Here is a 23,567-nt window from a genome sequence, read left to right on the forward strand (position 1 = left end):
CCGTAAATGATTTGTCACTCCATCCATTAATGCATTTAAGTTGTAGTAAATTTACAATAAACTCTAATTTAGAGAACTCTTTGCATCCTGGATATAGTTCTTGCTCAGCATCCAACAATAAATGGTAAAATTTCTTTGCTGCCTCATTTGGTTCCTCCTGATTGTGATCAATAAAATCCACATTGGCATCTTCCGTTCTACCTAAATCATGCAAAAGTTCATGCATGTTATCATGGTTATTTTCTTCTTCTTCTTCCGGTTCATTATCATCGTCTATACTTTCATTGTTTTATCTATATATTCCTCCCCATGACAAAACCACCATTTATAATCCCTTAGCATCCCGTATAGCAAAAGGTGAGAGTACACAATATTGCGAGTTTGGAAAGTGGCATTGCAACATTTGTAACAAGGGCATCGAATTTTGTCTACTCTTGAAGTATGTGCAAATGCAAATTGGAGAAAATTATTAACTCCATTCACATACTCTGGACATCGTCTATTCTCTATATCAATCCAGGTCTTATCCATTATTCAAAGTACTACATTCCATATAATAATAAGATAACAACATCAAATAATGCTAACTTAATAATTGAACAAGATATCTAAGAAGTGAGTAGCTTTTGTATAACATGAAAAAATTGATAGTACGATTGCTGGAAACTTAAGTTACAACTAAAAACTAATCATAGTGAACCCAAACAATCAATAAAAGTGACCTTAAATTTGTCTTAATAAAATAATGTTCTACAAAAATTTAGCGACAAGAAAGTGTGAATATGCGCTATATACCTATAAAAGAAAAAACCTCGTTCCACTATAGGAAAACAAGTTTGCCAAATACACCCAATAGTATCTAGCATTTAGATACAATAATTGTGCCATAATCTATAATCAAGTTAGTATAAGCTAAATAAAACAAATAGCGATTTAACAACATATAAAAGAGGGCCATCACTTTTAATTCAAGATTAAACATACGAGTCGTATTGCTTACTAATCAAGAAAATGAAGAATGGTAATATAAGACAACAATTTAGAAACAAGCAAACACTAAAATATCAGAAATATAAAAATAAATTAAGAAAGAAAAACAATACTTGGAGAAATGTGAATCAACTACGATTCGAACTTCAAAAATCCCACAAGGTTTCACTTTTTTTCATTTTAATACCCTGTGGTTTAAAGTGTATCAAATTAGTACACTGTGGTTTTGCCCTTATTTATGCTAAGAATTTTTTATTATTTATCTCGATTTTTGGATCATCTTTATATTTCTTTATTAAGGCCTTAATTTTTTATAGCTATATGTGGTCCTAAGTATTATTCTATTTAGATCACTTTTTACATTACGTATTAATGTAATTTCATATCTTTATGTTGTCTAATTCTATCTTTTTACAGATGGGAGAAGTGCGGTACAACTTAAAAATTATTTATGGTGGTTTGCTTCAAATTACACCCAATATAAAGTATATGGGTGGTTTAATTAAGGAATATAGGGAATATGATGGTGACTTTATCAGTTTTTTTGAATTGAATGGTTTAGCTAGTGATCTTGATCAAGCTACAAGGCGCGACATTTATTACTTACAGCCTAACTCAAATCATATTCTAAAGAAGATTAGCAATGATCAGGATGTAGTTCAAATGCTACAAGAACATGGGCAATTAAGAACTATTGTCTTACATGTTGATAGCTATTATGAGCCGATGATAGTGAATGACAAGTCTAAAAGCAATAAGGTGCAGTCAACTCCTCAAACAGATAAATGGAATGTATCTAGCAAAGATGTCGCTAATAAAGGAGATGTAAATGAAGAAATATGTGAGGTGAGGCTTGATCGGGGAGATGTCCATCGTATAGATACTGAAGTAGATAAAGGCAATGATGTTGAGGGAAGTGAGAGTAAGAGTGATGATGATGATAACATAAAAGATGATGAAGAAGACAGTGATCCCAGTTTTTTCAACTATGGTATTGAAGGCTCAGATGATGATAACACATTTAAATTTGATTTGCATCAAAGAGGACCTACAAGGTCCTCTAAAAGTGTTATTATATATAAAGGTGGGAATTCTCTAGAAACTACAATTGAAAGTGCTTTATTGATGATTTTGGTAGTCCAGAGGATCTAGGACTAGTGTTTATCTCTGATAGGCAAAAGGTATAGTCATTTAGATTTCTTTAATCATTTTTTATGATTTTAGTTATAGTATACTTACTATATTCATGTGGTGGATTTCAGGGCTTAGTTCAAGTGTTTGAAGAAAAATTGCCTAATGTGGAGCATAGATATTGCATGAGGCATTTATATAACAACTTCAAAGAGTTGCATAAAGGTAAAGAATTAAAAGATGCAATGTGGCAGTGTGCAAATGCCACAACAACTAGAGAGTTTGAAAGAAAAATCTCACCAAATGGAAGAACTAAAGAAGCTAGATAAGGATGCATACGACTGGTTAAGAAAAATCTCACCAAATCAGTGGTCCAAGGCATATTTTTCTAGTAGGGCAAAATCAGACATTCTTGTGAATAACCTCTCAGAGTCCTTTAATAGTTGTATTTTGGAAGCAAGAGATAAACCTATCGTATCAATGCTAGAATGGATTCGGGTGAGATTGATGAAAAAGTTCTATATAAAAAGGGAAGGAATGGAGAAATATAGAGGGCCAATATGCCCAAACATTCAAAAGAAGTTGGAGAAATTGAAAGTAGATGCACGACATTGCTTCCCAATTCCATGTGGAAGGCTAAAGTATGAGGTTGATTGCTTGGATGGTAAGCATGCGGTGGATTTGGTAGAAAGGCAATGTAGTTGTAGGTTGTGGGATCTAACAGGAATCACGTGCAAACATGCCATTGCAGCAATTTTCACCAACAAGGAAAGGCCTGAGGACTATTTACATCAGTGTTATACCAAGGCAGTTTATCTTAAGGTGTATGAAGAGATTATCAATCCAATTCCTGGACAAAATGAATGGATAAAGACTTCAATGCCAGCTCCAGTGCCTTGGCGTATAAAAAGCCACCAGGGAGACCTTAGAAGCTTAGGAGAAAAGCTGCAGATGAACCTTTAAACCCTTACAAAGTATCGAGAATGGATAAACCAATAAAGTGTGGAAAATACGGCAAAGGAGGCCACAATTTGAGGACATGTACAGCATCAGTCACAGGGGAGACATTATGGCAGAGGGTGAGAACCCAAAAAGAAAAACAGGTAGAATTTTATTTTGGAACTAATGTATTTGTAATAATAAATTCTAACAAACCTATTCTTTATAATTCATAGAGAGCAACAAACAAATTCTCTCAGATTGGTGAATAATTTAGTGTCTCACAGCCTATCACGACAAATTGTGATAATTTTGATGTAGAAACTAATTCAATCGGTGCCTCACAGGTATAATCATTTTAATGCAAAAAAAAGTTATACAGTTGCATGTATTTCACATATTTAACTTATTTAATTCAAGTTATCGTCCTTGACAGCCTATGTTCTCTACTGAGAGAGTAGCTAATGCAACAGCAAAAGGTTTAGCACCAGTCAGAGGAAGAGGAAGAGCAAGAGGTGGACGAGGTTCCGCGGCTAATGCTGCAGCCAAAAAAGCAAATGAAGGGCCTTCTAAAGCTACAAACATTCCATAAATGCTAGCTGATAACTTTCAAAAGCTGTTGGAGGACAAGGCCTTCTAAAGCTACACTACTATTTTATCATACTTTTTTGCCTAATTTTCATTTCCATTCACACTCAGTAACAACCCAATGTAGAGATTCACCTCTAAAAAAAAGAGAGAACCCCTATTAAGGTATCACAAATTTCACACATCAACAACACCTCACTCCATCCACCATACTAGATCAAAGCCCAATCAACAAAAAAAGAAATTAACATCGAAATCACAAAATCATATCAACAGTAAGAATCGACACTCCAATACAATCATTCGAGCTCCAAATTAGACAAAATCACAAAACTATGGGGTGGAGCAGAGATCAAACCTCACAGATCTGGGTCGGAAGAGCTCGATCTCGGATCGCTCCACCTTCGCACGAAGCCCTAAACCCTAACCCGATCGAGGGCGAAGGCGATGAAGAAGAAGAAGTAGCAGATTCACAAAATGCGGAGAAGAAGCTGCCGATTCTATATAAAGACCCTAATGATTTGTAAATAAAGTTATTAATGTGATTCTAAATTTTCATGAGATTTTTTTCAACAAAAATTAATAAAAAAGAAAAAAAATTTAATTAAGGGAGTGGGAGGAGACCTTGAGCAAACAAAGCTTGGTTACGCGTGCAAACGAGCAACAGATCGAAGTTGGTTGCACGCGCAATCGTAGATGACGCGGCGCGAGGGTGTAGTCCACAGCCTCGCAGATCCACACGGCGCGCGCAACGGGGAGGAGCGGATGTAGTTGTGGGGTAGTCGGAGGAGCGGATGTAGTTGTGGGGTAGTGCACAGCCACGCGGATCCACGCGGCGCGCGCAACTGGCGAGGTGGAGACGGGCCTTGCTGTGCCGGGGTTAGGAAGCGGAAGGAAAAGATGAAGGATCCATGGAGAAAAGGAGAGAGAGAGAGAGAAACAGGGTAGGTGAGGGAGGTCTAATCAGAGTGTGGGTTGGCGCGCAACAAAAAAAAATTGGTGGTTTTTTTTTTTGTGGCCATATATTGTAAATGGCCACAAAATAGTATAAAATTTCTGGCCCAATCATTCGCCACAATACTCACTTCATTTTTTGTGACCAAATATTATAGGTGGCCACAAAAGTATAGCAATTTTGTGGCGGCAATGGAAAAATCCCTGCAATCTGTACTTTAAAATTTATGTGAAGATCATTAGTGAAAAAAATTAAAATTCTCCACAAAAAGTAAGCATATTGTGGGATAATCAAATTGGCCACAAATAATTCTCCATAGAAGTCTATCTTTCTTGTAGTGATTCATACAACACCCCAACCAGTAGTATAGAGCTACTAAAGAGAAAAGCATATATAATAACAGAGGTTCATCATACATACGTATCCAAGTATACAAAACGCTCGCTACAGCGAGATACAACATCAGTATGTATAATAACCCAAAAACTATAACTACATGTAGCTGGTATACTCTAGATCAGCAGCAACTGGGAAGGGATCTAACTCGCGACTCCCTTTCCACGATCTGAAACAGCAGCAGCAACAGCAGCCGAAGAAGAAGGCTCTGCAAAAAATTCCAACAACTGGGCGTGAGTATTACTGCAAAAAGAAGTAGTCTTTAGTGGGTACCGCTACCGACCTCAACGGCTCACCCACTAAGTCTACAGATGATATACTCAATGATAGTAAAGAATTGGAAATACTTTACAGCTACATGCTACTATACTATCAGTAATCAACACTAACTATCTGTAGAACAATGCCATCTCTGACCCAATCTCACTAGAGACTGTAAGCATACTCGTCCCAGGGACTGTGAGCACACCCGTCCCCACCTGTCGAAGCTATACAGCTACCTCCACGCTAAGCAGTCCGTGGAGAGCAAGTCCAACCAGCACGAACCGACACCAACGCAAACGCACAAAGCCCGACTCCGGAATGGCACTAGTGGGCGCTACCAAACCGAGTATGCAAGCGTATTCCTGTTGAGCTCAATCAGGCTCTCACAGGCTATAGTGAAGTAAACAGGGTCTACCTAGTCTAACAATCAAACTCACGTGCCCTCGGCACAATCTGATGTAAAAATAGCAATCTGGGTCTACCGTCAACCTCAACGGTATCCGACAGTCCGGAACAGCCTAACCACTGCTGTAAAAATAAGCTCGGCGTCCGAGCACGAGGGTAAATATATACTACACTATCCTGAGTGTCCCCGTCAACCAAATTGCGGCAATACTAACAAACTACAGCTCCTAAGCTATACGCGTATCAAATGCGCACTAGCAGCGTGGATACGAAGCGCAACAGCTTAAAGAGCTATCTGATAGTTTTTAGAAACGACAGTATAGAACCTACAGTTGAAGATTACTCGAGCTCGGCATCCAAGCACGAGCGTAAATGCATTCTACACTAATCTGGGTATCTACTGTCCACAACTGCGGCGATGCCAACAAACTACGGCTCCTAGAGCTAAATCTGGTAGTTTTAACATATGACGGTATAGAAACGGAAGTTTTCTCCTAAGTCAATTCAAAGTCCAATATGTATATTTAACTAATATTTTAAGCTCCAAACTCCGATTTCATAAGCATGCAAATCACTAGTTCGAGCTAATTACAAGATATACAAAAGACTAAACATACATGCTGTCAACTACTAAACTTAGAAGGAGATCCGAAAATTTCAGTAAGCATCATTAACCCACCTCTAGCGTAATGTCCGACACAGCTAGAAGTCGCGAAGCCACTGAGAAACACAGCCGAAACCACCCCTAGACCAGCAACCAACCAGCAACAACCTCTCTATGGGTCTACACACAAAAATCACCAAAACTCCATCAAAATCCACAATTTCAGCATTTAAGCTTAAATTCACAAAACCTCAATGTCAAATTCACCTTCCAAAGCTCAATTCAGGTGAAGAAAGGTCCCAACAGTAGTGAAGTATGATGGAGTACTGTCTTCAGGTCCGAAATCCAGCTTTCTCCCGGGTTTAATCCAAGAAAACCAATAAAACTCAGCTTCAGCCCGCAAATACCAGCATCTCAGAAGAACACGAAATTGATTATACAAACTTCAATCAATTTCTATCAAATTTGCTCCACGAATTCTCCAAGAAGTCAACTAACCACCAAACCAAGTTTCACAGCAATCTGACCCTTCTATGTCGCACACGAGCCAAAACGCCGCAAGTCGCTGCTGAAATTCTGTTGAAACTGCAGTCTTTGAAGTGGAAAGCATGCAAATTGTGAAATTTGGAGTGATTTGAGGGGCTAAGATGCAAAATATAGCTCCTCTGTGAAGAAGGGAAGAAAAGGCTTCTCAAGAGTCGAATACCATCTATTTATAGTGAGGTGAGAGGATAAGATAAGCCCCAAGAACAAACACTGCAAACCTGCTGCCCCTACAGAAACGCACATTTCGTGCGTCCGAAACCATGTTCTGGGCGTCCGAAACCTCTAGGCTGCACAAATGTTCCTCATCGGTTCTTTCGCCCGCGGTGTACGACTCTGACTCAGTCCGACACTCTCCAGATGTGTCAACTAGTCACTAATACTGTAGCCAACTGTCACGCCCTGAGACTGCCGATTTGGTCGGTTCGTGCCCGTACACAGACGCCGAACGAACAGAACCTCCTCTGTTCGTCCAAGGCTCAACAACAACAACAAACATGTATAAAGAAATGCCCAAAAAAAATTTCAACATACATGGCTTGCACGAGGGCAAGCAACACAAGCAAGTGTAAGTAAACTAACTAAAGCATTCATATATTGTATCTTGATTACTTTAAATCAAATACAAAGCTTACATAATTATTACATTCATTCTTCCAATATATACATTGCCATCTTTCAAATGAATAATTTACATTTACTTTCATCAACTATAAACAGATGAAATTAATAAGGTACAACTATACTCAATGGATGTCCATTATCTATGGAACGCTGTCCATACCACGATCCTCGATCACCCCGCACGAGCTAGAACTTGCATGATTAGTGGGGTGAGAACTACTGAAAGTTTCTAGTGGGTTCGGCTGCCCACTTCGCCGACTCACCCATTAGGTTTATTCTGGCATATGTAGGCAAGAAAAGAGAATAGATAGTAACCAGATATAACATGTAACTACTACAATGCCTGCACAAAGCTAAAAGAAACAGTAGACAATATCTGAAATTGATGCATGCATGCTACTAATAACCTTTACCCAATCCAATTGGTTAACCATTTGGTTAACAATAACTCACCAACTAAATCCCAAGTATCGGGGAGACGTAAGCTACATCCCGACGGGATCGTCTACTGGGGAAGAAGCTAGCTCCTGATCCAGTTGATAACTGCTGAGATGATTTAGGTATAGTGTTATTAGTGCTTTCTTGCAGAGGTATATATGGAAACATCATGCATTCTAACTAATTTCAAGTGTCCTTTTTCAGCAATGCTACGTAATGAAGTTGGGTGGTTTGATGAAGAGGAGAACAGTGCTGATACACTGTCCATGCGTCTAGCAAATGCCGCAACCTTTGTTCGCACCGCCTTCAGCAACCGTCTTTCAATTTTCATACAAGACACAACTGCAGTTGTTGTGACTCTGGTTATTGGCATGTTGTTGGAGTGGCGGGTGGCGCTTGTTGCCCTAGCAACTGTACCTATCCTTACGGTCTCTGCTATTGCACAGGTTAGCATGCATCATATCTCTGTACAGTAGTATCTCCTTGTGTGTCGCCTGCAAAAGTGCTCTGACATTTGTGTGTTGTTGCCCTATGGCTTGGTTGCTTCAACATAAACATTTGGCAAACTGATAAATATGCAAGAGCCAGTTCCTATACAAAACTATGTTTGCCTTAGTTCCATTTTTGTTATAGCTTTCCCTTATCCAGTTAACCTTACCTTATTACAAATTGACTCAGATGCCCTCATAAAGGTGCAACTACTGTTGCTGAGGTGTGTACAGTACCAATGTTTTTAGGGGTACTTTTGCAAAAACTTTTAAGGGTATACATGCATTAGAAAGAAACATTTCTTTTTTTCACTTTCCCTATTTCACTTAACACCTTGCATGCCTACGTTGCTGGCAGCTAGTTTTTTATGCATGAAAATTTGACACTGCTACTCTGTTTCACTAATTCTTCATTTAACTTGTGAGTATAATCCAATCCTCGCTTAGAGGATACACTGACAATGACACTCTTTAACTAGCTCTTTATGCTAGATTTACTTGTCTAACTCTAGATGCTAATCAGTTCATCTAGTTCTAATGTCGCACATTTTACAAGCTCATTGACTTTGTTTAACATTTACAACACTGGGTGCCACTCATGCAATCTATTCACAATGTATTTGTCACTATTTAATAGTCCAGTACAAGTTCATACATCTATAGGGTTCTATATTTACTAGTCACTGTTCACAAGTAATTGTACTGTCTAGTATACAATTAGACCACATGTCATAATTAACCACACATCAAGCTCGACCCTATAATGCATGAATTTTAACTAAACATATACAATCCATGTATGATCAAGAACAACGACATAAACATAGAAGGTCATTCGATGACTTCGAAAAGCACCACGCACCTGTAGGGATGCCGAAACGATAAAACCAATATCTCGGAGCTCACAAGTATTAAGTCCTCGTGACTCGATGCGAATAAAGCTAGAACGACGTCTATCGTAATTAGCGCGTCGTAGATCCATTAGAATGTCAATTTGAACTTCCGAGCGCGTCCACTTTTCCTTCATAGAGGAATAAAAGGGATTAAACTTAAGTCACATTCACATTTTTACAAACTTTGCATTTCAACCCCAACTTGTATTATGTATATACTATCAACAAATACATATACACAGTCTTACTATTAAGTTCTCTATGGTAGCTTAGAGTTTTAGAAACTAAAATAATTTATAATTCAACCTCTTTAGATAGGGATTATCATCATCTTAACTCAGAATTTAAAGCTACTTTAATCCCAATTTCCTCTTTACTAATTATTCCTAGGTATATACATATTCAAACTAGGAGTTCATCAATGCAGTTTTGAGTTTCCATTAGCTCAAATACCCATAGAACTCCTAATTAACATCTCTCTCTGTTACAATTAACTAAACCTCAGTCGATACTTAGTCATAAATATCTTAATTTGTTGCTCAACTAGCTTGTTTTCAGCTCCAACAACCATCAATTTCAATGCTGAAATCTGCTCTACTACTTCCCTCTTTGCAACCACTACAAGTATAGAATAATTAGTTCTATTGTCTATAACTCTTCTAGAGTAACTAATACCCATTAACCCAGTAAATCGCATTAATTTCACCTGAGTTCAAAACTCCACTAGGTTCTCTTTCAGCTCGGAACACCAAAGAAGTTCCAACAAGGCAGCAACTTCAGCACTTCTCTTTTTTCCGCTCAATTACCAAACTGCACTTCAATTTCTCCTTCACAGCCCCTATGCAGGTCTAAAGTAAGTAATCTTAATACTTACAACTCACTGAAACCAGAGAAGAAACACCGACCTACCTGATTCGAAGCTCCCTTAACTCCCCTTTCAATTTCGGGCGCCCATAAATCCATCCAGGCAATAGCTTCACAATTCCTATTTGTTCTCAGCTTCTATTTGAATTTCCTGCATACACACACTAATTTTAATCACTTAGAAGCTTCTCTTAGACAATTGTAATTGTTCTAGCTGAGAAGTAGCCATCTACCTCAAGCTCCAAGCTTCCTCAACTGAGTCTTCACCTCGGCAGCCCCAATCAGCCCGAAATCCAAGTCTGCCAACATCACTTTAGAAATCATCTTCATAGTCACTAATACTCCTCAACCAGGAATTAGGCATCAAGCTTACCTGGATTTGAAACTTCCCCAAGGGTTTCTTCAGCTCCACAAGCCTTCCTTTCAGCTCTACAGGGTTTCTTCTTAGCTCAAACAGCAAGAAAAACTCAGCTCTATAAGCTTCTCTTCACTATTCTGCTCCTATGGCTGAGAGGGAAAGAGAGGAGATAGATGAGAAAGGAGCTTTTGGAGGAAGGTCCTGGTACGTGGACACATTCCAGGGAGCTGGGGTTAAATGATAAGGATAAATAATTGCACTTTAACCCTTCAAATCAGCAAAAGTGCATTACAATCCTGCAGTTTACAATTCAGTCTATGCAGGTTTACAAATCAGTCTCTAGACTAAGAGCAGCCTGGCAGCAGCAATTGCAGCCCTTTTTACGCATCTAGTTCACTCCGAGTTCATTCAAACACTTCCAAAACATACTAAACACTATGCCGAAGCTACCAATTAAGCTCGGGAATAAACCAATTTTATTTTCGCATTATCTTGATCACTTTGATCAAGATTAGCACTGTAATTTGGAAACTCGACATATTACAATTCCGAACATCTCTAAACACCTTCCAAACTCATGATTAACCATCCCGAAGCCTTCAATTTAATTCTAGAATACCACAATTTACCTTATTGTTTCTCTTTGAGCAATTGAATTAAAGTTAGCATCGTAATCCGAAATTTTTCGTATATTACACCAACCCTATCCAAACCTCAGGAACACTACATCATAGTTTCTTTATCGTTTTATTGATGATGAGGATGTTATGAAACAATTAATATTTTGGTTTCGCTTAATACTCTTGGCTCATAAATAAATGAAATAACTTTTTTGGATATGAATGTGTCATGTTTGTACTATATCTTATGTACAACTACTATCTATAGCTAGTAGCGAAGAAGTATTATCATATTGAAAACTTAGTAAATAGTGGCTTTGGAGAGTCAATATATTTGAATCAATAGTAACTTTATCAAAAGTCATAGTATATACATACTAGCAGCTTTTTAAAAAGTTACAATATAAACTTATTATTAGCTTCCAAAAAGTTACAAATAATTTTACTAACAATATCAAAAAGTTACAACATAGTTTTACTAACAACATAAAAAGCTACAACAACTATAACATTGTATCATAAGCAATGCCGTTATAGGTAATTAAAGGTGACTTACCTACTGCCATAGCTCTAAAAAGCTACAGAAATTATAGCATTATGGCATTGTAAAAAGGTACTATAGATAAATAAAGGCGGATAAACGAGTGCCACAGATTTAAAAAAGATATAAAAACTACAACATTATGGCTTACAAAAAGCCATTGGCACTACAATGCGGCTTTCTAGGGTACGTGCCGCAATATTGACACATACCTATAACGACTCAACTTTCACCGGCTATTTTTTGTTGCTTTTCCTAATGTACCAGTACTTATTTTTGCACCTTTTCAAAAAGCCGCCATTGGTACCCATAAAAGCCGGCTTTAATATAAAATGTTGTTGTGAGGGTTTGAATTACGAAGTAGTGTTGAAACAAATATTAGCTCATGAGGAGAAGTGATTATGGAACAAGACGATCACAAAGAGCATGAGATGACTTGGGAACTTAAGTCTTTTATATGGGAACGGTAAATATTTTTATTCTTGGAGGATGTATAAGAAAGTATATAAAGAGAAAATGATGTAGAACTCAAGATTCTTTTAATATAATTCTGTAAATCAAGAGACTACTATGTATAATTAACTTTTCGAAAGCACTAAAATGTTTTCTTTTTATAACTCAATTATAGTCTTCGATTATGAGGGGTTTACATATGAATTTACATAAGTTCAAGACCGCTATTAGTGTTCTGAGAGAGAAAAAAAAGAAATTTTGGTAGCGCTAGGAGCAATCAGTGCAATATTTTATGTTACTTTTTTGCGAATTTTTGAAAATGGATGGGTACATTTGCAAGAGTATTAGAGAGAAATGTGTGAAGCAAAGTTTAGCTGATATTAGAATTTTCAGTGTATTTTCGCAGCATCTTAAACAAAAAATACTAGATTTATGCAATTTCAAGTATCGTTATTGGTCAATGATATTTTATGCATATTTTTTGAAAAATTTTGAATATGGAAGAGCTTGTTTGCAAGTTTACTAAAAGAGAGACCTACAAAGCAACAGTTCATAAAAAATAAGGTCCCGTTACAATTTTTTGATAACTTATATTTAAAGTGTCGTTTTGGTAAAATAGAAAAAAAATTTATCAAAATTCTATATGTGACATTCTCATCCCCCTCTCCCTTTTCACCTACATCATGCATGTCCTCACAATCATTGCCCAGCCACATTGCCGCTCCCTACTATCCCTCAGGCCAGGCTAAAGCCATCACACACAAATTTTTCCTTTGAGTGGAACCCCACCAAGTGCATCCATCTCTCACTTCTCTTGGTATTGCCCCAGGCAGAACCAACCTCACCAGCCTTTCCTTGCTGATAGCATCCCACGGTGGAGCCAATTTTCTTGACTGCTTTTCCTAGAGATCGAGCCTTGCTAAAGTTCAAATGCGTGATCCGGGCGGAGCGCACATAGATCGAGCCCTTTTCAGCTTCCTTCGTTGTCGCCGGTCTAGCATGCCATCTTCCACATCTGCTTGCTTTGCTTCTTGGTATCACAAATCTAACAGTGAGATGCCAAATCGAACTAGCTATTGAGGTTTCTCTTGGTTTTGTTGGCTGCTGATTTTTGCCTTTATCAATACTTTCCTCCTTTTTGGATAGTCATGTGACCTTCTCAATGCCTCCCATGCACACATCGGTTCAGATTTGATGATTGACCAAAGATAATGACCATATAGTCTTTTCGATTTTCTAATTTTTGATGCCCAGGCCCTTATGAGGGTGATTTGAAAATGTCAAAGTCCACCGAAATGCAGTTTTGTGGGCATATTTTCCCATTACCGAAATTGGAGATTGAGAGTTTAGAAGCCCATTTTTGTGTGCTACTGGCCATGACGTGCACAAACACTTGTTTGCTATCCCAACACTCAAAACAATATATTAGGGATGCATCAGGGCTGAACGTGAGCGATGTGCACACTGAAACGGTACTCGATAAATTGCAATCAGATCTTTTAGGTCAATTTATTATGTGTTCACAACTCAGCTTGTTCTTGATTGGAACCCTATTGTAGTTATTTTGCAAGCAGATTTAACTCTCAAGGGTGATTGTGGAGTTATGTGCTAGTGTGGTGCCAAAAACATCACTGTCAGGACCTATCAAGGCGATAAACTATCATTTCAACGCATTGTTGAACTTCGAAACTTGTGCATGATGTTCTGGAAGGCCCTTATTGATTGGAACTAGCAACAAGGGCATGAGTAACCTTCATTGGTTCCTACACTAAAAGCGGCATATGCTGAAATTGTTGTGACCTAATTTGGCAACTGCCAAACCCTTTATCACACAACTAGTGTGCGACTATCACGACACTGAAAATGGTGCATTTCAGGATAGCGTAGAGTGTAAGGATGATGTTTCAGGGCCAGTTGGCTACCAAGAGGATGCCTTGCCGTTGGGTGTTGGTTCCAAAAGTTGCTTGGTAGAAATTGACTTTCAAGTATGTAGAGTTTGGTCGATAGCAGCTTAGCGGTTGATTATGGACACATTCATGTTTTGTATAGGTCCAAGTGACGCTTAGTGCGCGTAGCGACTGTTTTGTGGACATTGACCCACTTCAGATGAGGTGGGTGCTTCAATTCGGATATCGGTATAGTGGTATTCGGCTAGGTTTACTTTTCTTAGTGTGCGTAGTGACTGTTTTGTAGTGTTCCAGAGGTTTGGATAGGATTGGCTACAGTACTAGTGACTGGTCGACACATCTGGAGAGTGTCGGACTGAGTCGTAGTCGTTTCTGCACGAAATAGATGCAAAAATAGACTCGGCATACTCAAATAAGCAAAACTGAAGTTTTGCCAGATTCGGACACCCAGAACTGGATTTGGATTGCCCAGAACTTGAGTGCTGGTTTGAACTGAACTGGAAGCTAATTCGGATCTTGGTTTCGGGCGGCCGTTTGTGGGTCTGAAAGTTCACCTCGTGAATATCGTTTGAGCTGACGTATGGCTGCTGGTAGGTGAGGTCCGCCGGACCAGGATATGGGTGCAGCAGACCGCAGGCGAAGGAACCGACGAGGAGGATTGGTGTAGCCTGGAGGTTTCGAATGCCCAGAAAGGGGTTTTGGGCACCCGAAAGTGCGCGTTCCTGTAGGTGTAGCAAGTTTGTAGTGTTTGTTCATGGGGCTTATTTTATCCTTCCAGCTCACTATAAATAGCTGGAGTTCGACCCCAGTGAACTCTTTTCATCCTCTCTTCACAGTGAAGGCTTAGATTGCATCCAAACTCCTCAAATTACTCCAATTTCTCCAAATTCCACAAATTGAAGCTTGGGGACTGCAGTTCTAGTAGAATTCCAGTAGCGACCTCCGGCATTTTGGCTCGTGTGCAGCGTAGGAAGCTCCGTTTTCCACAAAACTTGGTTTGGTGGATTCAGGACTTCAAGAGAAATTCGCAGAACCCATTTTGACAGATTTTGGTTGAGGTTAGCTTGGTCGATTTTGAGTTTTACTCTGCTGTTGGTGATTTTGGGCTGATTTGAGTTGTTTTGGTGTTCTTGATGCAATCTATAGAGAAAGCCAGGTTTTTGGATCAGAGGGTGATTCTCCATCATAGTTTACTGGATTTGGAAGCTTCCTCACCTGAATTGAAGATTGTTAGGTGAGTTTTGACGTTGGAGCAGTAAAAAAATTAAGCTTAAGTGCTGAATTTTAGTAGATTGATAGATTTTGGTGATTTTTGGTGTTTAGATCTTTGAAGTGGTTTGTTGCTGGTTTAGAGTGTATTCAGCTGAGGCTCCCAGCATATTCGTGACCTTATTGTTGCCGTGGAGTTGCGCAAGAGGTGGGTTAAATGTGATGCTTACCGAATTCTGCGGATTTCCTTCTAAGTTGATATAGTCGACATGTATTCGTCGTTTTGTTTCATATTGTAGTTGCTCGATTCATTGATTTAGCATGATTAAAATTTGAATTGGAGCCTAGTATGTTAGCTATATATATACATGTAGGACTTGGATATGACTTAGGAGAAAACCAGCGATTCTACACCGTTATATGCTTAAATTATCAGATTTAGCTCTAGGAGCTGTAGTTTGATTGTATCACCGCAGTTTGTGGGCAGTGGATACCTAGGATAGTGTAGAATGTAATTACGCTCGTGCTGGGATGCCGAGCTTATTTTTATAGCAGTATTAGGCTGTTCCGGACTGTCGGGTGCCGTTGAGGTTGACGGTGGACCCAGATTGCTGTTTTTGCATCAGATTGTGCCGAGGGCACGTGAGTTTGGTTGTTAGACCAGTTAGACCCTGTTTACTTGGATCTTAGCCTGTGAGAGCCTGATTGAGCTCGACAGAGATACGCTTGCATACTCGGTTGGGTAGTGCCTACGAGTGCCACTCCGGAGTCTGGCTTTGTGCGTTTGCGTTGGTGTCGTTGTGTCCTGGTTAGACTTGCTCTCCACGGACTGTTTAGTGTTGAGGTAGCTGTATAGCTTCAACAGGCGGGACGGGTGTGCTCACAGTCCCTGGGACGGGTATGTTTACAGTCCCTAGTGAGTTTGGGTTAGATTGTTTTATTCTACAGATAGTAGTGTCGAATCATGATAGTATAGTGGCATGTAGCTGTAGATTGTTTTCAGTTTTCTTGTTATCATTTGAGCATACATCTGTAGACTTAGTGGGCGAGCTATTAGGACTATTTTTTTTTCAGTAGTTCTCACGCCCAGTTGTTGGAATCTTTTGCAGAGCCTTCTTCTTCGGCTGTTGCTACTGCTGATTCAGACCGCAGAAAGGGAGTCGCGAGTTAGATCCCTTCCCAGTTGCTGCTGATCTAGAGTATATCAACTACAGGTAGTGGTAGTTTTGAGTTCTTATATATACTTGTTGTATCTCGCTGGAGCGAGCGTTTTGTACACCTGGATGTTATGTATGTATAGTGAACTTCTGTTTTCATTTATGTTTTGTTCCTTTCTAGTAGCTCTATACTACTGGTTGTAGTATTGTATGATTGCAGGTACATGTACAGCTTCGCTTCGTATACAGGGGAAATTTCTTTGTACACGGCAGATCTGTTAGCGTGCCCGGGGAAACAAGGAATCCGGGGCGTGACATGTTTTGTGGACATTGACCCACTTCAGATGGGGTGGGTGATTCAATTAATTCAGATATCAGTATATTGGTATTCGGCTAGGTTTACTTTTTCTACACTGATATTGATATTCCTACCTTATTATACTTTCTATACCATACTCTCTATTATATCATGCTTTCGTGTTATACCTACTCATGAGATAAGCTTGCTTGGTACCATCCTTACCCGGTTACTCAATTTCTTGTTAATGCATGACTTGTAGAGTACTATTGCTTAGGCTACTGGATATAGTTAAGTCTTATTGGCTATACTGCTATCCCTGTCGGGAGTTTCTCAATTTTTTACCAAATGCTAGTCGTTGGACCGTGTTATGACTTGAGCATTATGTATCAAGACTGTCATGCATTTGCTACATATTTCACTTGCACCAATTGATTGGCTCACGCAATAGTGTTTTTTACTAGTAGAATAATCTATTAACTATACTATTTGACACCTCCTACAAATGCCACGTGGCATACCTCCCTATTCTCCATTCCACGTGGCGACCAACCCTCTCACCCCCACCTCTACAGAGCCTTTCTCTTTTCTCAACTCACATCCAGTTGGCATTCTCTCTCTTCAACTACTGCACTCTCTCTTTTCCCTCCTACAGATAATCTCTCTCTATCTCTTCCTCTCTCTCTCCTCTCCTCTCTCTCTTCCTCTCTTAAGATGGGCCCATCTCTCTTTCCAGCTGGCCTGCTTTTTCTCTTTCTCCTCCTTTCCCTTTCTCTCTCTCTCTCTCTCTCTCTCTCTCTCTCTCTCTCCTCCTCTCCTCTCTATATCTTAGCCTCCCCTCTCTCTTCTCTCTTCTCACAGGGTGCCTGGGCAGCAACAGCAGTGGCAATGGCTTGGGCGGCAACAACGGCGGCTGCGGCGGCAGTTTGAGCGGCATCAACGGCGGTCGCCTCGCCTCGACCTCATCTCGCCATCAAAGGATCTTAGAGCTTTTTAAAATTACTGTGAATATCTCATATACCCTCAAAAAAAATTAAATTAAAAAAATTTAAAAAAAAATGACTTCTGCACCTCGACCTCATCTCGCCATTGAGGGATCTTAGAGCTTTTTAAAATTACTGTGAACATCTCATATACCCTTAAAAAAATTAAATTAAAAAAATAAAAGAAAATGACTTCTGCAGGAGACGTTGCGGAGGGTGTCGCCGCGGGTTCGGTAGCGGTGGCAGGTCTTGCAGAAATAACACGACTGCGAGAGGGAGTAGTTGTCGGAGTAGCAGGACTTGGTGTTGGTCGAGTCGCAGCGCGGGCACTTGAGCGCCGGCTTCGGCTACGGAATCTTCGTGAGACGGGCGCGGTCCGCCATCGAGCCAGGCCAGGCAGGGCCGCCGGCCGAAGCTGCCATACTTGGGGCCTCAGGGCGCGGCGCAGCCTGCGGACCCGGTGGGAGCGGAACTGAAGAAAAAACCATAGTGTTTTTCTTTTCTTTTTTCCCCTTAGCTTCTTCCTCTTTCTGATTAGATTCTTTCACAGGGTTATGGTGGAGAGATGGTGGAGAATCACATCCATAAGCAGTTCCTTTGCGAGAGATAGAGAGAGAGAGGAAGGAGAGTGAAGAGAAAAGGAGGATTCCTTCTTTTTTTATTCTATTTAAAAAAGCAGTTCTTTTTTTATTCTATTTAAAAGTTTTGTAATTAAGTAGGAGCTCACCATTAGGTAGAGGGCTGAGAGGCACCCGGCGGCGTCACGTGTAGCGTCGCGGACTGAGGAGTCTGAGGGGGGGTCTCTAACGCGCTTGACGAGGTGGGCGACGATCCTGGGGATGTGTTTGGTGGCGGCGCCAGGGTGGGTGGCGCAGAGGGCGGCGAGGAGGCGGAGGGATTCGCGGCGCGCGGCGGCGGAGGGGAGCGGCGCGGAGAGGTCGTGGGCGAGGTCGGCGACGAGCATGGGCACGCCCTCGGGGCTTCACAACTTATCTGTTTTTTTTTTTAATTTCTGATATTATGTTTTTTTTTATTATTATTATTTACTCAATAGAAAGTTCAAAATATCTTTTTTTATAATAAAAAATATTATTATCTATGTAAACTTCTGATTTTTTTTTACTTTAATTTTTATTCTCTTTTTCACAATTTTTCTAGAGCATATGACCCATTTTTACTTTATTTAATTATAATTTTTCTTAGCCATAATGTAAAAATATAATATCTAGGTGAATCTCTTTTTGTTAAATAGAAAATAATCACATTCTCCACAACTTTTTCTGTGACATGTATTCTTTTTTTTTTATCTTGGTAAAAAAAAAAAAAAAAAACACAACATTTAGATAAACCTTTTTTTTGTTTACTTTTTTTTAACTATAAATTTTTTTGTTTTATATTTCTACTTAACTGTTTCATTATAATTGTACTTAACTATGATATAAAATTAATCGTTAACCGTAGCAAAGCGCGGGTTCTGTACTAGTATGATTGATCCATGAGTGCTCCGCTATACCATATGGCATGGAGTTATATGTCAATTATGTTAGATGACTTGCTATATAGCATGAGCCTAAGGTCTCCGAAACGTACCAAAAGTGATACGATTGGGTTATTATTAGACTGGAACTTACATTGATGTATTTTTCTATCAGTAGTGATACTTTATGATGCAGCTTGTATTTCCAGTCCATTATGGTTATACTTATGCTTCACTAACTCTGTTTATAGCTTTTATTTCATTATCACACATATTTGTATCATCTTATTTGCTCCTTGTAGACTAGTTGGTATAATTTGTTGGTCGCCGGCACATTGTGCCAACGGAGATACATTTCAGAAGTATCTCACATCCTATTTTTATAGGTAGGATGTTGAAAAATGGGATGCTGCGTGAGGACGCTAGTAATTAACTAGACCTACAGCTCCCTAAAATCAACTACTAGATAGATGTGGACATTATCGTGCTTTATTTACAGTCTATCACTTATTGTCATGCACAGTTAAATAACTTGTGCTTGACATTGGTCATTTAACAACGTTACTTGTATTTATCTTTATGCATCGTTTGATGATTGATATATGTAATTTGTGGTGGTGTTCTTGTTGAATTTACATTTGATCGTGATTTCGAGATATTTTATAAAAATGAAGATTTGAGGGTATTTGTATTCTGGTTGCAAAGATAGGAGGATATGTTTGATGCATTGCAGAGACATGAGGGATTTATGCTTGTTGGCTTATGGAGGAAAATCATCACAATTATTTTAAGATATATAGTTTAATGTGAGTCATGACTGCTGTTTGCCTGATTAGCTAAATGCTATATCTTCGTCCTGTGGTAAATGAATAACTAAATGTGTTTGATTGTGTAATACTTTATATAGTTGCTCTATACTTAACACTATGTATGTATAGAGAAAACTTTGCCTGTACGATGGAAAAACCTTATGCAGGTGGGACTATGTATGTTCTGGACTATTTTTTATTTTGTATTTCAGAAATCATGGAATGACTCCTCATGTACTATGATGTCATCAAAAAGAAAAAAGTAGCTCTTTTTTTAAAAAAAACTATCTTTCAAACTAGACCCGGGCGTGACAGTTTTACATCGAATGACAAAAAAATTATTATTAGATACATAAGGATCAATAACTCTATTACTAGTAGCTTAGTATAAATATTTTGGACTAGTTGTTTGAGCCCAATAAATTATTAATGCTAATCAACTGAATCGTTACATTTGGTATCATAGCTGATTGGCCAGCTGAAGGAGTCGGATGGGTCTTACATCTTCTAGTACTCATAATTAAAGAATGCTAAAGGAATTGAATCATCGAGATCTAAACCGGCGATCTGTGAATTCTCAATAGTCCCACATTGAATAAAAAAGAATTATAATTGAGTATATATTTTGTGCCGATAGTTTAGGTCTAAAAAATTATTAGTGATAGTGGATTGAGTTGTTATAAAATCGATTTGAGCTTGGTTTGGAGACCGCCGAGCCGTGACCAAAATCGGGTCCTGCTTGAGTTACAGAAGTTTGTTTCATGGCCCACAAATGGGCCCGATTGGCGCCCTTGGGATTTCAGATTTGAGAACGATAGGCGCGCTCGGACGGTAGAGAATTAGTAGTACTAAATGAAAAGTTATTGCATTGTGTACGGTTGACCAAATTCTTAAAACTCGCGTGACATAATCATTGGGTTAATTTTATACAGCTCCCTATAAATAAATCGAGTAGCAGATAAATTTCTATGAAGTTTAAATTTTTTATATTTATCCCTACAACAGTCCAGTGATAGTCATATTTATCTCTCTAGTTTGTTACCGCTAGAATACTGTTTATTTTTTTAACAAAAAATAAATAAAATATTATTTTTGCCATCACAAATATGTCCTCTAAAAGCCCCGACTATTAAAACTATACAAAAATATCCTCTCAAAAAAATTTCAAATCTCCAACGGTCATCTTCTTTCTTTCTACCGTCACAAATAATATAAGAGAGATAAAAATAATGATTTATCTTATTCATTAACTAGGATTTAGTATTTTATCTATGATTAACTATATTTTTCTAACAGATTCTAACAGTATGGGTATATTTAAAAATGTTAGAATTTTTATAGAGATAAATATAAAAAGTTAAACTTTGTAAGAATATATCTGCTATTTGATATGTTTACAAAGAAAGCCGTATGTAATTAATCCATTTTTTTTTCTATACTGTTGATTTTTGTAACCTAATACCTAAACAAAGTCAGCAGCACAAGCTCTTTTGTGAAAGAATAAATTGCCCAAGCTCTCCGCCTCAAGGACGACCATATGAATAATCAAATTGAATTTATAAATATCTGATCATATAATTGAAGTTTTTATTATAGTATAATATAAGTGTGCAACTTTAATGAAGTGGTGGACCGGATCTTTATTTGTGTATCTCCTCTTGCCTACGGCCTACCCAAGTATAAAGTACACATCTTAATGCAAAAATATTTAATATTTAATTATTAATAAAAATAGAATTAATTCAAAAATATAATTCATAGTATTTAAGAGGCATTATATAAAAAAATTAATACAAATTTTAAAATTACATAATTTAGGCATCAAATTATTCTCAAAATCACCTATATAAATAATCTAATTTGATTTACAATAAGTAAATATCTAAAATATATAACTTTCCGAGTATACAAATTTATACATATTAGAAAAATAATTTAATAACTTTAAGTACTGATTTTAAAGCCAACTATAATAATAGACTTAAATACAGAAACCTCCTTATAAATATTTACTTTTTTATTTTTTCTTCCTGACTTTTCAAAACTTACATTTTGCTCCTCTACAATTTCAAAAATATTTTCAGAAAGGTATAACATTAATGAAAAGAGCAAAATGACAAAATTACCGATACTTATTTTATAATAACAAAATATTTTTTTAATATATTTCTGCCTCCATATAAATTATAGTGGACAGATTAGTGAAGGAGCCTTAATGAAGGCGAGTTAAATGCAAAAATTTGAAATGTTAAAGAGATAAAATGTAGGTTTTTAAAAGTTAAGGAGTGAAAATAAAAAAAAATGATATTTATAAGAAAATTTTCTGTAATTTAGCCAATAATAATAACTTAAAAATGATGGAAATTTTGGAGCCTAAAGGGCCATTTGGTTGCATGCAGTTGCAACTGCACTGCAGTTGTAATCATATGCAAATGCAAATTCAGTGTTTGATTTGATATATTTAACTCTAATTGCTGCAATAGAAACTGCAAGAGGAGGCCTAACTGCAGCAATTGGAACTACTCCCAAATTGGCCGCAGTTCGAACTGTAGCAATTGAAGAGAGTAACTTTAAACAAAAGGTATACTTACCTCAAAAAACATATATATTTTTTAATTGGAGGTAATTTTACCATTGTATATACAAAATGATAAAATTTTAAAAATTATTTCTCAACTATATGCAAACAAATAAATTATTTATAGTTATAGTATTTTCTACTACATCCAACCAAATAAGATGTATATAGTTACAATTGTTGCATTTTAATTATATGCATCTCCAACTACATTTGTAATAACATCTAACCAAACGGATCGACCGTCTCTAGTGCAAGTAGCAAAGGGCTTGATAGTTAATACTCGAAGTTTCGAGTTCAAATTCTAGTTGAAGTATATTTTCAACTAAGTTTATTTCTAAATAAAATAAACTAAGCGGGTAGTACGCTGCCATCTGTCTCTCAAAAAATAAAAAAATATTTAACCAAACGGCTTCTAAGTGCATGGTGCACTTGGTGCACGCAATAAGAATTTTCGTTCTAACCCACTCGTCCCTATATTTCCTCGCGGCTGTCTGTCCCAGTCGGTTGTCTGAGAAAGTATAGGCTGACCGAAACAGTAAAGAGAGTAGAAACTTTAGAGAGAGAGAGAGAGAGAGAGTGTGTGTTGTGTTGTGTGTATCCGAAAGAAGTGTAGAGAGAGAGAGAGAGAGAGAGAGAGAGAGACGGAAGAAGCGACGCGGAGCGAGCGGAGGAGAGGAGGGGGGCGTTAAGAGTGATGGTGTTCAAGGGCCGCTTCTTCTCCTCCTCCCGCAAATCCGACTCGTCGAGCGCCGACGGATCCAACAGCCCTAAAACCCCCTCCGTCGGATCCCCTGCCTCGTCTTCCTCCTCCAGATCTGACAAGAAGAAGCACCACCATAAATCCGAACCCTCCATTTCCACCTCCGCCTCCCATAAGAAGGAGAAAGAGAGGGACAAGGACTCCAAGGGCAAGGATCTCGCCTCCGCCTCCAAACCCTCCCCATCCTCCTCCTCCTCCCCCGCCGCCGCCGCCGCCGCCGCCGGGCCCGAGAACAAGAGCAAGAACTTGAGCAGCCTGAAGGAGGCAGAGGAGTTCCGGGCGCGGTTCCGCC

The 23,567-nt window shown here is 38.4% G+C and overlaps 3 long non-coding RNA genes across 3 annotated transcripts; 2 read left to right on the forward strand and 1 right to left on the reverse strand.

Moving 5' to 3' along the window:
* Positions 1,405 to 3,938, forward strand: LOC109725146. Its single transcript, XR_002220200.1, has 3 exons — positions 1,405 to 2,171; positions 2,253 to 3,224; positions 3,497 to 3,938. It is a non-coding gene; the product is annotated as an uncharacterized LOC109725146 (long non-coding RNA).
* On the reverse strand, positions 4,072 to 10,695 carry LOC109725145. Its single transcript, XR_002220199.1, has 10 exons — positions 10,496 to 10,695; positions 10,356 to 10,421; positions 10,168 to 10,273; positions 9,965 to 10,096; positions 9,228 to 9,386; positions 7,893 to 7,985; positions 6,540 to 7,716; positions 6,348 to 6,452; positions 4,273 to 5,207; positions 4,072 to 4,161 (listed from the first exon to the last, which is right to left on the reverse strand). It is a non-coding gene; the product is annotated as an uncharacterized LOC109725145 (long non-coding RNA).
* Positions 17,229 to 18,390, forward strand: LOC109724614. Its single transcript, XR_002219979.1, has 2 exons — positions 17,229 to 17,669; positions 17,850 to 18,390. It is a non-coding gene; the product is annotated as an uncharacterized LOC109724614 (long non-coding RNA).

This window comes from Ananas comosus, linkage group 19 (assembly GCF_001540865.1).
Source record: "Ananas comosus cultivar F153 linkage group 19, ASM154086v1, whole genome shotgun sequence".
In the NCBI taxonomy this organism is placed as follows: Eukaryota; Viridiplantae; Streptophyta; class Magnoliopsida; order Poales; family Bromeliaceae; genus Ananas; species Ananas comosus.